Source organism: Leptonychotes weddellii, chromosome 4 (assembly GCF_054177405.1).
Source record: "Leptonychotes weddellii isolate Sample4059 chromosome 4, ASM5417740v2, whole genome shotgun sequence".
Lineage (NCBI taxonomy): Eukaryota > Metazoa > Chordata > Mammalia > Carnivora > Phocidae > Leptonychotes > Leptonychotes weddellii.
Genome location: NC_138372.1, coordinates 73,119,205 through 73,138,999, shown reverse-complemented (window position 1 = coordinate 73,138,999; position 19,795 = coordinate 73,119,205). Strand labels below are relative to the sequence as shown.

The window sequence follows — 19,795 nt, the reverse complement described above, 5'->3', positions numbered from 1 at the left end:
CAGCAATCAGAGTATAGAATGTTTCTGTATTTTTCTTATTTGTTACTAAACACCAACATTTATTCCATACAGCAAAATCAACTGCAAATATTTTTAGGAATTTAGTTTTGTTTATTCCTTACTGAGCATTTACTTTTGTTTTTATATAACGAACAACTCTCTTCTGTGCACTCATACTTAATTGATTTATATAATATCCAAGTCAATTACATCACCTCCACGACAAGGACTACTTTAAACAGGCTGGGGGACAAGCACGGCTGACTCTTGGTAAGCACAGAGCTCAGCTGGTGGGAGCAAATTGCATGGTGCAGCCTTCTAGTGTGGGGCATCCACCAGCATATCTTACAGGAAGATGGAAAGCATGATTAATATAGTAGGCTAAAAGGAAGTCAGTTTAAAAAAAAAAGCTTCTATTCTACTTGGAAAAACTGCAATTAACTGACTGAATTTTTCATTGAACATCATGTCCTTTGAGTGATGGAGAGCTGACCAACAAGCATGCTGAGTCTGGTGAAGAGTTAGCATGGTGTCGCAGACAGCACTTCGTTCCACATGCAGGAACATGGCCAGGACTGAAAGCAGCAAACAGGGCAAAGGGAGGTGGGAGATGAAGTAAGGAGGGTGAGTTTTCAATCCAGTGGTGTTGGCTACTGCGCTTTCCTCCCCAGAGGTTAAATTTGATCCACTGATTCCCACAGCAAACTTGTACTGAGAATGGGGGCTAGTGACCACATTTCAAGCTTTCTAGACTGAGTTGCAGCCACTTTAAATGTCAACTCATCTCCCTCAAGGTTGGGAGTGGCTGAGTATATGTTTCATGCTTGGCAGCCATGTCCTTATAGAACACAATGAGCTCTTTGTGGGGGCAGAGAGAGAATGATAATCAATCAAGGAACATCTGAGTTGGGAGGGGCCATAGTGGCCTCTACTGCAACTATCCCATTTTACAGATGAGGTGATTGAGGTCTAAGATAGATGCGGTGGCTTATCGCTGCTCTGACCACCAGGCTGACCACGTTCAGTGAACACAGATATGCTAAGTACCTATTAATTTTAAACTTCTGCCCCAAATTCTCTGAAGCTCAGAGGGACACTGTATCACTGGATGATAATAAGAGGAGCAGAGTGATCACTGGAAGTGCTGACAAGGTGACTATAGAATATAAAAAAGACCCATTGCTGAGTGAGAAAGGATCTTCAGTGACCATGTAGCCCACAGCTTTTATTTTGTAGTTGAGGACAGCAAAGTTCTGAGCAGGTAGCAACAGAATTATCTTAAACGTGGGCTAGAAGAAGTAAATATTTTTTAAAATCATGGAAATTCATCAATTGAAATATGTAAGAGCTACTAAGAGCACCCCTGTTGCTTGGGTTAATTTTATCTCATGCATCTCTATCTCCAGTGCCTGCCACAGCACATAGTAGGTTCTCAATAAATATCCTTGAATTGCTTATATGAAGCTTATCATTCAAGTCAACACAGCTTGAGGCACAAAGATTAAAAAAATCATCTAAGATCACAGCTGGTTGAAAGGGTAGGAAAGGTTCCTGGAGGAGAGAGCCTTAGGGTGGGCCTTGAAAACGGATTGGGGATGGGGTGGGTGGGAAGTAGAAAGAGTGTGTTCTCTGCAGAGGGAATGGTGCGTTATGGATGTAGAGGGCAGGGTGCCTAGAGTTTGGGGAACATCAGGACATCCAGTTGGCTACAGTGTAGTGCTGGGGCTGAGAAGTAGGAGTGGTGGGCTTGTCACTGAGGGCCCAGAACTCTCTGTCATTAATTCTTCATGAAGTCTGGAGAGGCTTAAGGTTTTGAGGTCGGGAAGGACATATAAGACTCATCCTTAGGAATGAGACCTTGCAAGAAGCTGATACTCAGTTCAGACACAGGAATTTTCTACACTTCATCCAAATGCTTTGGCTCTATGGAAAGGTCAGAAAAACATTGGTGACTGTCTTTCTTGGGAAATATTTCAGATCACTGAAGTTGTTAGGGAGATAAGCATCCTCATGATCCAGGCCCATTCTGGCTCAGAAAGTATAAGGACACCCAAAGATCAAATTTGTTGGAGGAACGTGTTTGCTAAACATTCTCAGTTTTTCAGAAAAGTTCAGACTCAGTTCAAATTAGGGGCCGAGGTTTGAGCCAATCTTGAGTTTATCAGCACCCATGTGCCCCAAGACCTTAGAGAAAAGGTAGTTTGTATTAGTTCTGATGATGCCGATAGAGGAAACAATAATGATCATCTACTGAGTGTCTCCTATGAGGCACTCTATTAGGCACTCATAGTTTCAGAGGTAGACAGCATTAGAGGTATGGGGTAGGTATCATTGTTGACAAGCTTTCCCAGCACCCTGGCATTGGTGGTCATATGACCAGGGACTGGCCAATCATAATTGCCTATCCCCCCTAGACAAAACTGATTGGACCAAGGAGTGGGCCTAGGCACCTGCACCCATCAGTCCTTTCCTGAGACGGATGCCTTTGATGCTCGGAGTAAGGAGCACGTCCTGCTGGGTTAAGCTGGGGGTACGGTGGCCATTGTGACAATGGCCCTGGGGTGCAGCCTCTACCCCTCCCTGCCCAGTCCTGCTTCCTTTTCTCGCTCACAGATGTGGCGCCGGAGCACTCGCTCAAATACCTTCCTGCTTGCCAGCCACTTTCTTGGAATGGTCTCCCAGCGAGCAGACCAGAGAGGAAGAGGAGGAGGAGGAGAGGGGTGGGGATGGAGTGGTGATATCTGATTTTACAGAGAATTTTCCTTCTACTGCATAATATAACTTAAATATAAATACAAGCATTCAGGAAGCACCATCCAAAATCTTTTTCCAAGGAAGGCTCAATCCAGCCACCTTTCCATCAGCTGCAGGGAACACCAGCGTAGTGGAGAGGTAGTTTTGCCTACAGGCTGAGAGTGACCCAGATGGCCTCTCAAGGATGCTTCCAGCTTTGAGTTTCTATCAATTATGCCTCACATGTCTAAGAGCTGTCTCGAATAGATGATTTCAGAGAAATTTGCGGTTTGCATGGGTTAGATTCAATGCCCTTTTTGCTGAGTGGACACGCATGATTTATGCCTCTGAATAAGCAGGGGTAATGCAGCCTTTGGCCAGCCTGGGAGCTCCGTCACCCTCACTGCTCCGTCACTGATCACTGTCCTCAGGTCTCTGGTGGGCAAAGCTAGAGCAGGCATTCCAAGAGCTAAGGCATCAATAATGCTCTCCAGAGCAGGACAGAGACCCTCTCCCAAAGCTGTGCGGCCAGGGGCTGAGGCTGCCTCGCACACCACGGGCTGAGGGGCCAAGGTGGGGTGGAAACTGCCTGCCCTCTGCTTGCTGAGCGCTGGGACCTAGAGACACTGTACCCCACCCGGGAGACAGGACGCCTTTGTCCGGTCTTCACATAGGCACCGCACTGATGGGTTTCTCCCTGCCAGGAGCACATCTTCCCTCCTTCCAATCCTTTTCCCACCTTAATTAAAAAGCAGCTCAGGACCCCAGCATGAAGGATTGCCAGGAACTGGGACACACCTGTACTGGGCAGGTTTATTCACAGTTCAGGGGGCATAAAAACTTGATTCACTTTCACATTAAATAGGCTGATTGGATATGACAACTAAATCCCTCATTGTTATTTCAATGACAAAAATGATTTGGAGCACTAGGGGAAGAACTTACTTCATTACTTATTATTTAACTTTTCATGCAGAGAGTTCACAGAGTTTACTTGTGATCTTAGCTTATAATCAGACAAAAAGATTAGAGCTGGGCACGTAGAGTTTACGGAAAAGCTTAGAGTGAGACCAAAGATGGGCAAATATAACTTTCCTTTCCTTTTTTTTTTAAAGATTTTATTTATTTATTTGACAGAGAAAGAGAGAGAGAGGGAAAGCACAAGCAGGGGGAGCAGCAGAGGGAGAGGTAGAAGCAGACTCCCCGCTGAGCAAGGAGCCCTATGTGGGACTTGATCCAGGACCCTGAGGTCATGACCTGAGCTGAAGGCAGATGCCTAACTGACTGAGCCACCCAGCTGCCCTCCTTTTCTATTTTTTTATGCCCAGGCCAAAATGCAGGTATTAGTCAACATCTTGAAAACTTTCCTGTGGAGGTAACTCTACCTTCCTGTACTATAAGTACCGGAAGATGAACGTCAGGTCCTGCCAGAGGCATGTGGCAGCTCAGACCTCATGGCCAGAGCCTCTTGGTCACCCTGAAGGGGCAAAAAGACCTTAGTAAGGGGCAGGACAGACCATTTCTGGGAGGTGACAGACTCGGCAGTGAGACATGGGCTGGGGGTCCTGGTTGGTGAGAGCAATTAGCATATTTGTGCCCTAAATCCTGGTTCTGAGTAGGACAGGAAGAGCCTCTCTAGAGATACCAGAGTCAATGAGAAAAAGAACTGGCCTTGAGTTGTTCTCCAGACCCATTTGGCTTAATGTTAATACAAGAATGCATACAACTAAATCACAAATGAACAGGCTAGCCTGAATGACAGGCTCAGTGGATATCACTTGCTTGGTGTAATTCGAGCAACTCTTCTTTTGAGTTTAACTTGGTTTTTACTGAAGAACTTCTTTCTAACAGGAAAGGAAAGTAGTAACTCACTAATACTTGAGCAAGAGCGAGTTTGTCATGCGGAACCAACAGAACAAGAAGAGAAGTCTGAGAGCTGTAGGGAGGTTGGAATGAAGGTAGGTGGGAACTTGGAAGCAAAGGGAGAAGAGGGCCAGAAGGCAAGTTTATTCTCATCCTGCAAGCTCACCTTTTCCATGAGCTTGGTCTGGGTTAAAAGGAAGGGCCATACCCAGTCCTAGCCTCTGTTTTGGAGCACTGTGTTGGGACACGTGTATTTCCCTATGTTCTGCACAACAGGGGTGCCTCAGACTTCCAGACGTAAACAACAAATCCCAGAGCCTGATGCTCCTGACTCAGGTCTGGGCCACCGGCCCCCACAAGGATCAGAGAAGAGCTAGTTTTACTAAAAACTGAGCCTCCCTGTGCAAATCTGTTTTGAATTCCAAAGCTAGCATGAAGCATCTAAGAAAATAAATACAGGTGGAAGTAACTGTTATTAGGAATATAGCTGCTCTATTTGTTCTGTGGGGTTAGGTACCTAGAGAAAGTCCTCCTCCTGCAAACAGAAGAGCATGTAGGATTTGGAGAAAAAAGCAACAAAACAGCCAGAGAGGGTGCAGCTCTGGATTATCTGCATTCCTTGTATTCCAAAATGTTCTTCTGCACAAAAGATCTTAGATCACATGGCAGTCCAACTATCCACCCACCTATCCATCCAACCATCCCCCCATCATCCACTATCCTCTAATCCATCCATCCATCCACTACCCATCCATTGTCCATCTGTCCACCCATCTATCCACCTATCCATCCATCCATCCATCCATCCACTACCCATCCATTGTCCATCTGTCCACCCATCTATCCACCTATCCATCCATCCATCCATCCATCCACCAAACACTACTGGATACCCATTACATATGCCAGGCTAAGGACAATCAGCCACAGATACTCATGTCCTCACTGGGCAGTCAGGAAGTCAGTAGTTCTTTTCTTTAGTTAAGGGAATAACTGACAGACATAATAAAGCCCAGTAAGATACTGTATAATATAGATGTAAAGAGCACAGACTGTGGAGTTAGCTGTGTTTTAACCATGATTCTGGCCCTTTCTGGCCATGTAGGGAAGTTATCCAGCCTTTTAGTGCCTCAGTTCCCACCTCTGTAAAAGTTAAAACCTAGGGTTTTCTCAGTATGTTTGTCTTCATGTTCCCAGAGGTCCAGCAACAGTTCAAGCCAATGGTCCTGCCAAAATGAGGGAATAATAATAGCTCTTATCCTACAGGCTTGCTGTAAGAACTGAACGAGACAATGAATGTAAAGTGGTTAGTACAGTGCCTGGTACATATAATGTGCTAAATAAATTTTAGCTAGTATTATTCAAAATAGGAAGACCATAGTGAATTCTGCAGAGTCTAAAAGGGAGTTGGGGGGGGGGGCTTCCTAAGGGCAGAAAGATGTGTCAGAGACCATGACCAGGCTCTGAGGACACTTTACAAATGCCCCAGAGCAAGATGGTTGGTGGGGAGAGGGCTAAGTTAAAACCTAGGGTTTTCTCAATACGTTTGTCTTCATGTTCCCGGAGGTCCAGCAACAGTTCAAGCCAATGGTTCTGCCAAGAAGCATCCTGGCAGGGAGAGGCAGGGGATGGAGGAATGTCCCCAGGAAGAAGGGGGGGTGGGGCAGGTCAGAAGACCTAGGTGGCAGAAATCTTGCAGGATCCCAATAAGGGCAAACCCTCAGCCAGGGAGTCTACTGAAACTTTGAGAGACAAGACAGATGTGAGCCTGTGGGGCCCTGGCTCTTCACTATTAAATATTCGCCAAGGAAGCAGCTGATAAGGAGGAGAAGTTGGAAGGGAGAAATATGTCAGGTCTAAGGCCAAGGGGTTCCATGGTCAACATAGCAACTTCTAGAAACCCATAGAGTGTCTGGAGAAGGAAGAGACCCTGGCTAGAAATCAGATATCTGGATGATATAGAGAGCCCAGATAATGCTGTGTCTGGCAGAGGAGAGAAGTAAACACCTAAAGATGTCCCACATGCTTCTTTTGGCTAGCTCGTCCCTGGAACATGGGAGTCAGGGTTGGGATGGGGAGAATGCTGTGATTCATAGGAAGAGCCTCCCTCTGATACTGCGACTTGCAATTAAACTTCTCTGGAACTCTTTCTGTATATCTTGAAGGTGGAGGGGAGGTATCTTGACACCCCCTGCAGATGGCGGTGAGGGCCACCACCTGCCCACCTCCATCTCAGAGGGACACGATAGATGGAAGCCCGATGAAGGCTGGAGACCCAGAACAAAGGAAGGAGGGATTGCTGAAGGATCCTGGCTGCTGGCCCTAAATCTGCTCTGAGAGAGAGACAGGCTAGGAAGAGGGTGGTTATCTCCAAGATGATCCACTACAGAGCTCACTGCTTTAGGGGCACACCCCCCTGAGATCCTGGCAATGCTGCCCCAACGATGCTGGGACAAACTGGCCGCGTTGGTCCAGGATGTGCCGCGCGCATGACACCAGGAGAATCCCACCTTGTCCCTTAAGGCACATCAGGCTGGGCTCAAATAGCAATTCATAGACTGATCAAAAATACAACTCACCCCCTCAGACATCTGCAAATTCTAAGGAGGCTTGCTCATGATCAGCCTTGGCTCGGAGTTCCTGTCCCCAATGAATTCAGTTTCTAACTCTGCTTCCTGTTCTGTAGATGCTGGTCTGGTTTCACACCAAGGCAACCCATGTGTGGAGCTCGGCCCTTTCCTTGGACTTCCACCAAACCTGTGTGAATGCCCATGAAACTGGTTTTCCTGGAGGGGTGAGGGTGTGGCGGGGTCACATCACAGCAGAACAAATGATCGCAAGTTGTCAAGTAGACTGCCTTGTTCTTAGCAGTGTATTGTCCCCCCAACCATGTGGCTTGTCATCTTTTCTTGCCAGCCCCTCCACAACTAAACTTCTGCTCTCCTCCACCCCCAAGTTCCTGTTAAATCCTAATTCACAAAGATTCAATTATTAATTAGATTAATTAAACATTAAGATTCAATTATTAAATAATTTTTGATGTGCCTCTCTTGAGCTAAGGCATGATTCAGGATCTCACTTTCTATCCTTAGATATTTATCAAGGTTTGCTCTTCAACAAAGATAGGCCCCTCTAAGAGAGAGTTAAACTAATTTTTGTTGTGCTTGCTGGGCCCCATTGAAGGTAGACCACAGAAGGGGAGGGACGCTGCTTCTCTTCAGGCCCTGGAAGAGCTAAGACTTGTTTGGCCCTGTGAAATGTGTGCAGCTGGTTCAGGAGGCAAAGGTGGCCTGATGAGGCCCTCCTCCTTCCTCTGCCTGGGGAAACATTCCCCGTGCAGGTAGGAAGGATTACATGTTGGCTTCATCTCCAAAGATCAAGGAGTAACCTTGGACCACAGTGACAGGTCCTCTTTCCAGATCAGATGCTCATCAAAGAATCTAACCCAACACTTGGAGGTCACCCCTGATGAAGGTACTTCTTTTAGTAAAAATCAAACAAAACTTTAACCTCCCTGGAAAAGTAATGGGGTGGTTCAGAGTAGTTGCTATGACTACTGTCTTGCTAAGCTATCCCTAGAAAAGAGGAAGTGAGCCATCTCTCCCCTGTGCATTCACTGTCCACCCGGAGAAATTCACAAGGGAACAGAAGGGACTTGATAGTTGCTGACGGGTCCAGCAACTCTTCCCTCAGCACAGACTGGTCCTGGGTGGAGTATCTTGGATGTGCAATCCCACTTAGTCTTCAGAGAGAATCTTCAAAGATTCTCTGAGAGATGTATCTCCACTATATGGATGAAGCAACCAAGGCTTGGACAGGTGAAGCGATGTACCCAAAGCCTGAAAGCCAGCAAGAGGCAGATGTTAGTTTGAAGTCCGTTCGCCTTCCTCCAAATCCCGGTGGCTTTCTATGATCATCCCCACCCCCACCCCCATCCCACAGTGACTGCTGTGGAGGGGAGCATAGCTGAGAAGAGCACAGGAAGACGCCTGCCGTCTGCAGAATGCAGAAAGGAGCGGTAACACAGAGACCCCCAGAGGGCCTCTGCAACCACAGTCTGTGTCTTCAGCTCTTAGATTTCCTTTGGTTCTTGGTAAGATTGCCTTGGGAAAACTCTAATCTGTCTCAACTGAATGAAAGGCAAGGATATGTTGTTACTGTCTTGTCAGGAGGATGGCAGCTGGGACTTTGAATACTCTCTAACTTTTACTGCGAATGCCAAATATGATCATGCCTTTTCCCTCCGAAATTATACCTCAGATCAGAGACACCTGCTGCAGAATCTTTCTTTACAGCATACAGGGTACTTCTTCAATCGCTTTATTTTGAACAACAAAATGAAGACATATTAGTCTTAAGCCATCTAAAGCGATGCTGATGTGGGATCCTGTGGACGACTCCTAGCAATATAGGAGAGTAGGGGAAAGAGAAATATGACACACATTTGGCACTTATTCCTGGGGATCTGCCCCCTCAACTGCTGAATGTTGGAGGCCACAGTGAACAAACCATATAAAGATCATGTTAAAAATCAATATTACCACATACTATCTTTTAAAAATAAGTGGTTACCGTATGAAATCACAAATAAGGATTATTGTAACTTGGAGTAAAATTTTCCAATGACAACATCATTCCTAGATTTAAAAAGTGCTGAAGGTCAAGCAACCTGGATGGATCTGCAGCTGATAAGCTCTGAAAGTTGGTTTGAAGACTGAGACACTGAAGCATAAGGCACATTGGAAGAGTTTGATTAAATGGATTGCATTGTGAGTGGGTAAAGGCCATATGTCTGCATCACAAACATGATGTGATTTTTAAATATATAACTTAAACTATTAACATATTAACCAGCAATAGTGAACACTACACCAAAAACTAATGATGTACTATGTGTTGGCTAATTGAGTTTAAATTTTTTAAAAAAGGAATTTTTTTTTAAAAAGTGGGGGAGGGGCAGAAGGAGAAGCAGTGGGAGAAGCAGCCCCGATGCTGGGCTCCATCCCAGGACCCTGGGATCATGACCTGAGCCCAAGGCAGACACTTAACCAACTGAGTCACCCACGCACCCCACTTAAACTATTAACATGTTAATCAGTGTTTATAAATTAACGAATAGCATATGTGATTTTAAGTATGTATAAGTAATTAAAATACATTAACTATTAACTATTATATGCAGTTTTTCTCTTTCATTTCTATCCTGACACATTTTTACATTCACATCAACAAGGTCCTCTCTTAAACGTTCACTGGGTAAATGGGGATGCTCTACTATTCGGAGTCACCTCACACGCGGTACTTACTCCATGTCTTCCATCCACGACTTCACTATCATCGAAGGGATGGCGATATCCTAACTCATACCCATTTTAGCCTGACACACAGTCTGTCCTCAGTCGAACGTTGTTGAGTTGTTGCCATCGTTTTAGAGATACAGAAATAAAGACACCCCTGGGATAGAAGACCAGGCCAAAGCCCACAGCTGATAACAAGCAGAGCTGGCTATTTCTAGAACAGTTTCCTGACACCCCAGCCAAGGCACAAGCCACTATCTCAAGCTGGAGAGCAAGGAAACGTTTCGTCCTCGGCTGGGATCAGAGCCCCAGCACCGGGCAAAGACTGTCCAATGGCTTGGCTTGGAAGCCACAGAGCTGGAGGCCATCTGAAGACACGATGCTCTTGGATCTGGCCACTGCCCCAGGCAATGCCACACACGTATATTTGGCCTTTTGCTAATTGGTTATCCATTCTTGATGGCTGCGAAGCAGAACTGACAACATTTGGTTTAGAAATTCCCACCTTTTTTTTTTTGTCCGTTTCAGACCTTATCTGTTTTCTCTCACATTCTTTTCATCGCGTGATAGGAGCACCACAAGCTGCCCGTGGGCTCATGTGAGCAGCACTGCCTGGGAACTCACTCCCAGCACTTTTCTGGAGGGGACAAGTGCCATGGAAAATTTTCAGATGTGTGGTAACGCACAAAATACTAGGAAAAGGGCTTGGCAGAACAGGCATTGCGGCGAGGTTGCTAATGTTGCAAGTTGGCAGGTGTTTTGGTCACTGACACTAAATTTAGTCATGTTTAGAGGAAGTTTTTTTATTTTAATCACATTTTATTGAGACATGGAGACATACTCTCCACAAGTTAAAAAAAAAAAATGTGGTCTCCCAATATAATTTTAAGAACAACACTTTAAAGAAAGATTAACATTCCCCTAACTAAGAAGCGTAAGGGGCGTGTGTCTGTGTGTGTTTCGATCTTCCTCAGTTCTGAGCAAGTCAAGCTTTCAACGGCAGAACTGTCTCTTGGCGGGGTCATGCAGCAGTCTTAAGAGGTGTTTTGGCCTTGCTGCCTTCCCACCACGAGACTGATCAAAAATCCTTCTTGACATCCCAAGCTTTCCTTTCCATGCCCTCCCTCGGCCCCAGCTAGTTCTGAGTCTCCACCATAAACATTCCTCCTAGGGAGTCAGTCGGGAATGGCGTGCCTCCTTCCAGGCACTTAGGTCCCAGGAGGGTAGGGAGAGAGGAGAATTCAATGGGTCCTCTGGGGCAAGGCCTTCATTGTTGCCATGGAAAAAGGCTCAAGAACCAAAGGCTTCAGTCTTCAGTAGAAACATGTCAGTTCAGACTCTGAGAATGCTGACTGGAGGTCCCTCGATGGGCCCCAGGAAAAGACAATCCTGACCAAGGGGCCAGATCCCAGCACCACTCTACTCTTTGCCTTACCTCTCCCCCTACCCCCTGCCCCCAGATCCACCTCTCTGAATGGGCCTCAAGGGGCCCACCTCTGAGTTTGGCTAGGCAGGGAAGAGCATTCCGCTAGCCAGGGAAGAGACGGCTGGCAGGGGTGGTGGACCACTTTCACTTCCTGAGCTTAAATCACCATTGTCAAGAACAAACATTTACTATGCCCCCCTCTGAGGGACAGCCTTTAAGTTACTACAAATTTACTGTTTCAGAGGGACCAAAAGCCAAAAGATCTAGAATTTGTTGGCATACACATCATTCTTTTCTTCCCTGATTTATACACACGTATCAGTCACCACCTAAACCCTACAAAGGAGTCTCATCATTTCAAAGATAAAGTCCAGACCCATGAAGGGCCCTCAGGATCGGACCTTGCTTACCCCTCTGGCCTCGCACTGTACCACTGACCCCTCTTTCTGTGCATCCAGCCATCTTGTCTTCTTCCTGGGGAGACTTTCCTTGATCCTTCAGTCCTAGCTGGACCTCTATCCCTGCCCCAATTCTGCACTCTCCTAACAACTCAGCAATCCTGGCAGGACTTATATGATTATAGTCAAGCAGTTAACTAGTTGGTTATTTATTCCTCATTCCTGAATGTCAGCTCCCAGAGGGCAGTGACCATCTCTGTCTTACCCACCCACCCACCCCAGGACCTTAGGACTGTGCCTTGCACATATAATGAGTACAGAATATTTGTTTGCACGAATGATGAATGTGTGTTTGAATGAAGAATGGGTCGAGGTGTCGGCATGTCTGGGCAAGTGCATGGAATATGGGGGTATGTCTGACTCCTCAACTGACTAGCTCCAGGGGCCAGAAGCACACAGCCTGGATGGGTGGTGGTGGCAGGCAGAGGATAGGGACAGGGCAGTTCAGCCATAAAGCCTTTCATAAGAAGACCTCAGGCTGCCCCGCTGGCTGGGCTCCTCCAATGTTGAGCAGAGAGAACACTCAGCGATTTGTCTTTCTGGTTCCATGTTTTTCCAAGCAACCCAAGATTGGAAGGAAAAACAGTTTAAGTCCAACATTCTTTTATCCTCGAAAATCTGGAAGTCCTCATGAGGAATAGGACAAGTCTGAGGGGCCATCTTCATTTTTCACCCTGCACAGCCCAGAAGGGACCCTGCTCATCGTGGGCAGTAGGAGAGTCATGCAGGGGTTTGTGGGTCTCACTGAAAGAACGTTGCTGGCTTTGGAGTCAGAAATACTTGGGCTCGAATCTCTGTTTCCACTTGCTAGCCAGGTGAACTCAGGCAAGTGACTTAACCTCTCCTTGAACTTCAATAGCCTTATCTGTAAAATGGGCATGATTACTGGGTTACTATAGGAACAAACAGATCATAAGTGAAGTGTCTGATGCAGGGGAAAGTAAAGAATAGCTGAAATTACTGCGGACTTATTGCTGTTAGCTCCTGGAGGGACGTTTGGCTTTGGATCACTGTGAATTTTGACCTTTTTTTTTTTAAAGTTGGGGTTATATAATGATTCACTACAAGGCAGGAGTTTATATAGCTGTTTGTTTCTCAAATAATAGAAAACATTTTTTTTTCCTTTTAACGGGTCATTGGTCGAATTTAATCCAATTACAGTGCTGTTTGGGAAACTTTACTGTTAGGATTATCTGCAGCAATCAATACTCTCTTGGCTGAGGGAGAAAAGGAGCCCACTCCATTTTGCTGTCCTGGAAATGCTGGGCTCAGGTGTGGAGGCCCACTGCCAGGTAAGTTTAGAAGGAACACGCACGGAGACACACATTCCTGAGCCATGAGTGTGGGGCTCTTGTCTGCTCCTTATAAGGAGCGAGTTATCATCAGTCCTGCAGAAAGGTCATTGCTATTTCTCTGTCCTCAAGTGCCTGAAATCAGTTTTCCTCCGAGGGATGGGGCGGTGAATAAGCAGGGTAAATATGTCAGCACTTCACATATCCAATTATGAGGATGTTGACAGACCCTTGCAGCAGAGCTGGGTTTGGGGTTTTTGTCTGATCCTAAGAACTCTCAGGAGACATACTTGGATGCGTCCCCAGCCCCTCCCTGCCAGGGACAGGTGAACCTGAAGATTCACTTTTGCAGCTAGAGAGCCAGCTGCAAAAGTGGGCCTGGTTGAAAGTGCTGGAGCTGGGGCTGTTCTCAGGGCTCCACTGCACCATCTCGCACCCTGGGCACAGTCTGACATTCCACCGTCCTGTGTGGATCGTGGTGCTTTCCTGGGCCCACTGCTCTGGCCCCCCCGCCAAGACCACAGGCCCCTCCTAGGCAGATACAGCTTGCACCTCATCTGCAACCCTGCAGGGCCCAGCCCAAGGGCTAGGTATTAAATGGGTGCTGGGGAGAAGCTTGTTGATGACTTGATGGAAAGTTGATTAGGTTCCATGACCCAAAAAAGCCTGGATGATGCCCTCCTTTCTATTCTTTGTTGAGAATGAGCCCAAGGTTGTTGAGAGCTGCTTATCTGAAGGCATTTAGGTCTCTTCCACCTGACACTTGTTCCTAGTTATGCCTGGAGCTGACCAGGCCCCCCATTCCACTGTCCCCTATCCCTTCCTCTTGTGGGCGGCCACTTTTAAATTCACTTTTAGATTCTCCCCCAGACCCATGTGAGCGAGCCCTGCTGAGCGCCCAGCACTGTACTCAGACATCAGGGCAAGGGAAGTCGAGGCGCCATCCTGCCCAGGGAGGCTTTGTGTAGCTCAGAAATGAACACCTCCATCCGTGCCCGTCCCCATCTACCTTTCTTCTATCCGTGGGGACTTTTTAAAGCTTTTCATGTATCAATTTCCTGCTGTCATCTTCTTTGTACCCTTTGTGGCTCTCTGACATCTTTTACAACCTTCTTGTCTTTTATGGGTTTTACTGTCAATCGCTCTAACAGCAAATAAGAATAAGAGGCATGAGGAAGTCACACAGGTTCTCATATCTTTCCTTTTAGCCGCTGTTGGTAAAAGGTAAATTGGTGCAACTTTTATGAGCAGGAAATTGGCAGTATTGCCTTGAAAAAGTCATCTGCTTTAGCTCTTTCCCTTCCCTCAGATATTTATGACCTGAGAAGGGCGGGGCGGGGGGTGGGCAGCCGAGTGGGGCGGGGCCAGCGTAGCCCATGACTGTCCCTGCCTGCAGCTTGCTGCCCTGAAGTGGGACCTGGCCGGGAGTGAGGCGTTGCTCTAGGCTGCAGAGCGCCATTCATCAGCTCCAGGGCTGGGTTGGGGAGCCAGTATTTAAGAAATTATGGCATCTGAGCCCATAATGTTAAAAAACGGAACTTCTGTAGTAATACTGAGGATCACTCCATCGATGTTACAAAAAAAACCCAATAAAACCAAAAAACAATGTCTAATCTCTCTAATAAGAACATGATGAAAGTTAAGAGATTTCCAAAATGGTTGGCTGCTTACATAAATAGAACAGTTAGGACAAGCAACACAATGCCCAGATAAACTACATGGGTGATCTATGGCAGAAAAATAAAAGTTCATCCTTTTCCAAATCCTTGTCACAGAAAACAGTTTCCTAGAAGTGGGGTCTGGGACAAGGCAGAGAAAAGGAACTGGCTTGTGTCGGCCACCTGCCTGAACAATTACCCCATGAGAATCCAACAGATTTCATTAATTCCAGGGATCCTTCGCGGGCAGAAAGCCCATCATCAAAATATAATAGCGGGCGTTTTCCCCTGAGGTTTCTCAGACTGTGAGACAATGGCCCAAACTTAGCCGGAATTTGAGACTGAATGTAGCTTTGACTTTCCAAAGAATGAGAAATACAGGTGAACTTGTAGCTTATTTGGTGATGATAAGAGCCTTCCTGTGCTCACCAAGAACTCTCGGGAAAGAAAATACATCTCACTGGACTACTGGGTGGACTTGTTGCCTCTAGTAAAGTCACTACTTAGAAGCAAATTAGAAAAATACGTGATAATTGGTTTCATGGGGCTTCAAACATCATAAAGGTGGTAGTTAGAATAATCATCCCAAACAGAAATTATAAATAGAAATATTCAGATTTTAAAACAAGAATTAAGTAGATTGTGGGAATAGGAAAATCATTTTACTTTTGGTTTCACGATATACTGGTAATGTCGCTGAGAATGCAAAATGCTTACTTATTACAGCTGCATTCAGACACTTCCTATTTGTTATTTGAAACATCCCCGGACTATGAGACTTCCAGAAACATGTCTCAAATGAAAATTTTGATCTATGAAAGAAACCAAAACCATTGTTTTTCTTGTAAAAAAAACACATCAAGAAACCACTAATGAAATCTCAACAATCTTTTTCACATCGAAGTGGAAAAATAACCAAAAGGAATAGCTTCAGATTCCACGAGGAAAAGTGCCCTATGAAGATTGTTACTTTTGCAGCATTTGAGATTGATTCATATAGTTATTTGCTAACATTCTTGAAGAATTACTGGGTCTTAATACAATACTGCATATTGCATAAGGATATAATTTATACTGTGTGAAAAAGAGTAAGACAGGATGTGTTACTAGGAACCACAAAGACCAGTCGTCAAGATTGTGCTTCAGAAGAAGGCACCGAAATGTGTGCAGAGATTTGCTCACGTTGAGAAGACTTTGAAAGTTTAAAAAGGTCATAGCAAATAATATTAAAATTTTTTTGTCCACACGGATACTGTGAATGCAAAATACCTTTGTTATTAGTAAGCCAATATGTTATGATACCAATATCTGTTTTAAAAAATTAAAACCAGCCATGCCTCTGGCACGATAAATCATGAAATTAAACTAAGGGTTTATATTTAGGTCAAATGTTGTTGTTGAAACTTAGTTCATACAATTTTTAAAAGTTGAGAATATTTCTAGTGTCTGGTTTGTTTTGTTTTGCAAGAATTATGATGTCATGTATGTATGTGTTGTCCCTATAGAAAAGAAAAAAATGAATACATTTGTATGATGATGATGCTTAACTGGAAATGTCTGTGAAGTCGGTTAATTTATATTCCATTTTTATTGTATATAGATTTCTACTATTTTCAGTCCTGTATTATTTAAGCTTCCTTCAAGTAAACTCACTAAGCTTTTCTTTAAAAAAAAAGTTCATGTGTTTTGATCAATCCATCTGCAAAATTGGAGATGAACAGAAAAATATGAAATAATTAAAAACAGATTTCTATACAATATTAATGATTGAAAAAATCTATTATTTTGAAACTTTTGAAAATGTTTTTAGGAATTTTTAATGATGTGAAAAAATGCTCAAAATATGTTAAGTGAAAAGAGAAAAGAACGAATACATTCCCAATCACAAAATGATAGGACATATATGTGTGTGTGTGTGTGTGTGTGACTGTGTGTGTTATGTTAAAGTCTACCAGGATGTCAACATGTTAACGGTAATTCTTTCTGAGTGTTGGGAACTTAGGCAATTTTTATTCTCTTTTTTATGTTTTTCTGTGTTTTCCAAAATAGCTATCATCAAATTTTCTACATGATCAGGAAAAAACTTAATTGGAAAAGAGAAAAGTGTACTTGGAAAACAATGAAAAACTTAAAACAGAGGGCTTACTTACTTACAGCAGGGCTGGGGTGGGTATTAGTGTCCCTGTTTTCTAGATCTAGAAGATTCCAAGGCTCAGGGGGTTAAGTACCTTGTCCAAGGTCACACAGCTCTCATGGATGGACCAGGATCCGACAGCACCCCATCTCATCAGAACATCTCAGGCACAAGCTGCTTACCTTCCCTTGGGTAAGATGGGCACTCACTCCCCACTTCCTGCCTCCTACAGGCTGAGCGCGCCCTGGTCCAGAGGGACCCTGCCTCCCTGAGAGCTCCCTGCCAGCAGGAGGGCCAAAGATGCTTTTAGAGCAAATAAGTATGAATCTTGAACGTGCCCAGGCCCCAGCCTAACACTGCATCGCCCCCATCTCTATCCCCTGCGTACCCTTGCCCAGCCCATGCAGGTCACAGGGGAAGGGCACCAATACCTGTATCTTTTCTCTGCCTGTGGTCACATTCTTTGGCTTTGACAGTTTTGAACTAACCAGGTGTTGGGGAGACTGTCTTCCCCAGCACTTGGCTCTCAGGAACCCCACTAGATTGTGTAGGGCCTGGGGGCTGGGAGTGGTCGCAGAACAGCTCTGAGGGCTCCTTCCTGGCTGCCCCTGGGCTGGTTGTGGAGAAAGTGCCAGGGAGCCTCGGGGCCCCTGGAGAGGACACTGTCAGGAAAACTCAGCAGGAAAGCGCCCACCGCTCTACCGCGGGCCCGTGGGCACCGCACCTAGCCTTTCTGAGGCCGGCCAAGGGGCCCAGGAGACCACACACGGGAAAGCACGTTGTAAACCGGTAAGCTCTACGTACCTGTCAGGTGTGACCAGCCAGAAAGGGACAGGAATCAAAGGAGCCGAATAGCGAGCAGTGGGCGTCTTCTCTGCTTTATTAACTGCTGGATCCCCAGCACCTAGGAAGCTGCCTGACACACACTTGGCACTCAATGAATGAACAAAGGGTCCCTGGCGGCTCATCCCCTCTCTTTCAATCTGTGGCATTTCACTTATGTGCCAAGAAAACAGGTGCTGTGGGAAAATGGGAAAAGGCCCTGGAAGGGGATGGTTTCTCGCCGTGTGAACTTGGGCCAGTGCTTTGTCTCTTGGGGCCTCAGTTGCCTATCTATCAGGTGGGAATAATAATATGATCCACAGATGTCATCCCAAGTGACCAGCGAATGAAAACACAGAGGATAAAAAACTTTCGTGTATGTGGTGCTTTTTACCAGCACCCAGCAGCCCAGGCAGGGACTCTTAAAAGACCCCTCTCGATCCTCACCTAGGTTCCAGTGAGAAGTCAGTCTCTGAGGTTAAGAAAATCTTTTATTTATTAGAAGTTGCTTGTATTAGAATGAGTCAAGTTATCTGTGTGGGTAGAAATGTGTTTATTTAGAGATTGAATTCCTGATTTGTGTCCAATATTTCCTAATGATCCATTTAAGGGAAGGGAAATACGCCCATACAGAACCAGTTAAAGTCTTGAGAAACCAATAAATCTCTGCATTTATCTAACAAATGGGCCAGCTCCTGACTCAGCTTCCTCAGGTCAGGAGCCTTGAGGGAACGTAGTGAGCCTCCTAAAGAGATACAAAAGCTCTTATTTCATCACTGAAATACCTTTTCTGGAAGGCAGTGCTGAGCTGCAAAATGCAAACCAGCTTGGCTGCAATCCTCAGGGTCCCAAAGTGCTTGCAGTGATGGCCTCCCTATTATGTATATCAGATTTTCCCAGGGGCTCTCCTCCCTCCTGTGCTCACTTGCACCCCTGCCCCTTCCCCCTGAATCCCTCTCTGCTTGCCAGCTGGGCCTGGACTCTCTTTGATGAGGACAAAGTTTTCCACTGGTGGTTAAAGAGATAGCTTAAATAAACATACATGGTCAAGGGTCAGTAACTGAACCACATTTCTGTCCTTGGCTTCTTCATCAACATAGAGTAGCCTCCCTCATTATCTGCTTCTTGAACCCAGAGACACAAGAGGAAGGTCTACAAGAAAACCCACACCCTACTTTGCCTTTTGTCCATGAAGGCCATGGATGTAAGGTGCACAGCATGCTGTGCTGAATAGAGCCAGGAACTATCTAGGCATTATTTAGCTTTGGACAAACCCCTTAACCCCTCCAATCGTCAGTTTTCTCATCTGTAAAATGGGGTGGTTAGACTGGAAAATTTCAAGTGCCTTTCTAGTCCTCAAAGAATGCTGCCCCTACGTTCTCCAGGTCACCTGCTCCTGTGTGAATTCACTAGAACATCAGGGATTCTAGCTCTTGCCCTCCTGGAGTGAAAACAGACCCAGGGACACCTGATAACAGTGCTCTGAGGCTCTCCCTGTCTACATTCGATTACATGTGAGTCACAGGAAGAGTCAGATCTATGTGGGTTCTTGGTCTTTGCTGCTTACTAGCTGTGTGTGATCTTGGAAAATCTTTGCACCTCTAGATCTTTATCTCCAGAAGTGAGTGATACACCCTACCTGGCAGAGTCCATGGGAAGTTACAGCTTTTTGTTTGTTTGTTTGTTTGCTTAGGATCATGCCTGGCTCATCACAAGGATCCTCTTGTCACTGGCTCCCTTCCTACCTTCTTGCTGAGTCATATTGGGCTGGATGTGCTAGGAAGAGGGAAGCCAAAGAACAACCCCACAGGTGCATCAGTTAGGCTAGAACTGAAGCTGCCATAGCAGAGAGACCCACAAATACAGTGGCCTTAACTTGCCCAAGCTTAACTTCCCTCTTACTAACAGAGGTCATAAGTAGTCAGAGGTAGGAGGTTGGTGAGCCCCTCTCCTCCATGAGACCCCAACTTTCCACATCCTGTTCTTCTTCAAGACCAACTCAGAGCCCACCTCCCTTGGAACAGCCCCCCCCCCCCCATCCACAGGGATCATGCAGCTCAGCTCCTCCCAGGGGGCTCGGCAGGCACTGCCTCACAGCGCCAGGTAACTTTG

At 45.7% G+C, this 19,795-nt stretch overlaps 1 long non-coding RNA gene and 1 pseudogene across 2 annotated transcripts in view; one reads left to right on the top strand and one right to left on the bottom strand.

The window, feature by feature from the left end:
* Window positions 1-19,795, bottom strand: part of LOC145721322 (uncharacterized) — a 108,143-nt gene that overhangs the window by 71,187 nt on the left and 17,161 nt on the right. The window lies entirely within an intron of this gene.
* Window positions 12,058-18,710, top strand: LOC115938117 (KATNB1-like protein 1 pseudogene; annotated as a pseudogene).